The sequence below is a fragment of the Echinops telfairi genome, unplaced genomic scaffold (genome assembly GCF_000313985.2).
Source record: "Echinops telfairi isolate 266 unplaced genomic scaffold, ASM31398v2 ScPeMD7_9;HRSCAF=40, whole genome shotgun sequence".
In the NCBI taxonomy this organism is placed as follows: Eukaryota; Metazoa; Chordata; class Mammalia; order Afrosoricida; family Tenrecidae; genus Echinops; species Echinops telfairi.
Window position 1 is genome coordinate 72930720 of NW_022103906.1, and position 4201 is coordinate 72934920.

A 4201-nucleotide genomic window follows, 5' to 3' on the forward strand; every position below is an offset into this window, starting at 1 on the left:
CTTCTTACTTCTATAGCTGTCTAAGCTAGTTCTTGATATAACTCTTTATGTGTAAAACAAACAAACACATACAAACATTGCTGGTATTGCTTTTCTAGAGACTCCAACCTAAGAAAGGGCTGGAATGCTTGAAGAACCAACTTGCAGTTCGTAGCTCAACACCTAACACACGGCGCCAACATGGCTCTTTCCCCCTGTTCTTAACAACCACTTTTTTAATGGGCACACAATTCTGTCTATTCACCATTTGCTAATAGATTTCTTAATGAGTCTTTGGCTTATTCAACTCTCAGTCTACCATTAGGACATTGTTTGGTCAGCCAACAACCAACTCTCCACCTGCAGTCTGCGGCAGGTGCTCATAATCACATTAGTAAATTCCTTGCCCTTGGTAATTTCTGCCCTAGTTTTAATTTGGAATTTTAGAACACATGCTAATTGGGCATTACAAATAAACAATATTAGAATGGATACACTGAGAAGCAAGCATCTAGACCCTTCTAATTTGACATTAAACAAGTCGATACAAATAGCAAATTATTTAACTAATTTTGCATTTCATAGAGCATTTTCAAGTCATATATATTGTTTAAAAATACAAAAGGGGCTTCAAAAGTTTTGGAAATTTTCCTTTATTTCTTTTCCTATGAACTTTTAAAACCTCTTTCATATTGAATACATACATAAACCAAATCTCCCCTTCATTAAAACATACTTATTTTCAAACACCACACACACAAAAAAATCACTCTTGAAATGGAAAAAAGTTTTAATGCTGCTGAGAAGTTTAAAATAAAGTAATTGGCCTTGTGTGTGAAGTAATTCCATTCTGGAGCCTCTGTAATACCAGTAAACAAGTTGCCATCGAGTAAATTCTAACATAGGCACCCATTTAAGCCAGATAAGAACTGTGTTTTATAGGATTTTCAAGGACTGATTTCTCAGCAGAAAAAGGTCAGGCCTTTCTTCTCAGGTGCCTTCTGGTGAACTTGAATCTCCAGCCTTGCAGCCTTGTATTAGCAGGCAACCGTCTTATTCATTGATACCCTCAGGATTCCTTTAGTGCTCAAGGTACAGGAAGATGTATAGCTGAAATGTGCAAGTGCACTGGCCACCCATTCCATAGTAACGTACTGCTCAATCCTCCTAAGTGTACTATACTGTGCGTGTTCATACGCAATTGAGTGTCTTACCATAATACCGTTTATCCTTATCGTTGTTGTAAAGTAACAATCCATACTTCCTCTAAAATAAAATCAAGAGATTTATTGAAAGTACTCAGAGCAGCCAATACACAGAGAGGACCATAGGGCCAGCTCCACCACCAGGCAGGACATTCCCTCACTGACCCATAGCGCTACTGGGGACAACACTGCAGACACTGTGCAGGAAGTGTTCCAGGTCTGCCCCATGCACAGCAGGGTGAAACTCAAAGGGAGTGCAACAGGGCAGCAAGGGGAGCAAAGTAACCAAGTCCTTGAGGAATCCAGAAAATAGACTTCTGACTTTGGGGACAGGGCTTGGCACCTCATCAGACTTGATCAGAAAACATACATAAGGGTCAGCCGACAGACCTGGAACTATGTTTTTCTTTTTCCCTTGTTTTGTTTTTTTGGTTTTGTTTGTTTGTTTTGATTTTCTTTTTCTTCTGTCCTATGTCTATCTATACAAGATAGGCAGGATGAAGAATCCCCAGGAGAAAACAACAGGACTGGTGGTTCTGGGAGGACATGGGAGAGGAGAGGTGGGGATGGGGGGGCACTGTATAAGTGAGGAGTCAACAAACTCAGGGATAAGGGAACAACAAGAGATCTAAAATTGATGGTTAGGAGGATGTATAATACCTGGTTGGGTTTAATCAAGTTCAGTGTATCTGAGAGGAATTACTGAGAGCCGAGTGGAGGGTGAGCATGATAGTGGGATAGAAAGAAAGTGAAAGGAAATAGAAGAAAGACATAGGAAGCTTTTCCCCTTCCCGGGGCAAAAGCTATTTATAGAGTTATAGCTATAGACATGTATATATGTAAATATAATAATTTATAATGCAAGGGATAGAGACCAATGTGCATATATTTATACATTAAGTATTAACATAGCAGATGGACTTTGATACTCAACTTCCCAACACGATCATCACTGAAAACAAAATGGTGCATAAGAAAATGTGAAGAGAGCAAACGGTGCCCGGCTATCAAAAGATATAGTGTCTTGGATCTTAAAGGCTTGAAGTTAAACCAGCAGCCATCCAGCAGGAAAGCATATAAGCCCACATGGGAGAAGCACATCAGCCTGTGTGATCATGAGGTTTTGACAGGATCAGGTATCAGGTATCAAAAGATCCTAAACAAACAACTAACTATATTGATGTGAATGAGGGGATTTGGAGTGGAGACCCAAAGTCCATTTGTAGACAATTGGATATCCCCCCTCAGAAGGGTTATAAGGATGTGATGATCAACCAGGGTGCAATATAACACTGACAAAACACATCATTCCTCTAGTTCCTGACTGCTTCCTTACCTCACTACCATGTCCCAGTTCTACCTTATAAATCTGGCTAGACTAGAGAACATACATTGGTACAGAGAAGAGTTCTCAACACATGAAATTAGGACAGAAAAACCCCTTAGAAACAAGATTGGAGTAGCGATATCCCAAGGGTGAGGAGATAGTTGAGGAGGAGGAAGGGTGAGAAAGGGGGAATCCATCACAAGGTTAGATATATACCCCCCTCCCAAAGGGGACAAATAACAGAAATATGGGTGAAGGGAGACAATGGGCAGTGTAAGGTATGAAATAATAATAATAATATAATTAATAAAGGATTCATGAGGGTGGGAGAGGGAGAGAAAAGGAGAGAAGATTATACCAAGGGCTCAAGTAGAAAATGTTTTAGAAATAATGATGGCAACATATGCACAAATATATTTGATACAACTGATGTATGGAATTTTATAAGAGCTATAAGAACCCCTAATAAAATGCTTTTAAAAAACATTCATATAACCCCCCCAAAAAAAGAAAGAAAGTAGAGAAACAGCTCATGTTGGAAAGACACTGAATTCTACATAGTGAAAGCTAGCACTTCAAAATGAAAGGCTGTAGGGACTTCTTACTGGGTAAAAATAAACTTAGATCATGGCAAAGTGGGGATTCTTGAAACAGGGCTCCTAATTTGAGACTTTCTGAAATGAGGATCATACAGTGAGACTGATGTACAGTATATACTTTCCTGCTTTTGATTGGTTACAATGTAGTGATTGAAAATGCAGGCAAAAAGAGAGGAGTCACAGGGTAATTGCATCACACTTCCCAGATGATATTCTGCTTCAAAAGCAACCAGCTCAAGCAGAATTATTCCTGATGGTATTTGGATGAGAGCTTTATGTAAAGGTTGAAGAAACCGTGTTTCTACATTCATTGCTTCATCACCTATTTCCTTAGTTAGACAATTAAACCTGCACTGATGTCTGCTCTCAGGTGAAAGTAGAACAAATGAAAGGAACTTGACCTGGATTCCTAACCAGCTCCTTTAGACTTCAGCAAGTAATTCCATTTTAAATTCCCTTGTACATTAAGAAGCAGTCGACCGTCCATCCTTTCTGGGGGTAGCATAGAAGCAAGAATCCATGGTGCTAAATGAAGACTTGAAGCTGCACTGAATGCAGTAGCCCAAACCTGGTTCCAGGAATTGATGAAATACCCTTTGAAATGTTTCAGAAACCTGAAGCAGCACTGGGAGTATTCATTGTCCATGCCAGGAAAATTAGAAGCTAGCCAACTGAGTTCTTGATCCATATCTGTGCTCTTTCCAAAAAATGGTGACCCAATATAATGATCAAAATATAGACCTTATCATTGATATCACACACGTGAAGTTTTACTTAAGATCATTCAACAATGCTTACAACAGCATGTGGACAGAGAACTCCCAGAAGTTCAGGCCAGTTTCAGAAGAGTGTAGAACAAGAGATATCATTGTTGATGTTAGATATATGTTGGCTCAAAACAGAGAATACCAGAAACATGTTTCCTTGTGTTTCATTGTCTATGCAAAGAAATTCAATTGTATGGACCATAATGAATGATGGATAAACTTGAGAAGAATGGGGATTCTGGAATATTCCATTGTGTTCATTCAGAACTTGCACAGAGATCAAGAAGAAGTTGTATAAACATAACAAAGTAACACTGCACGGTT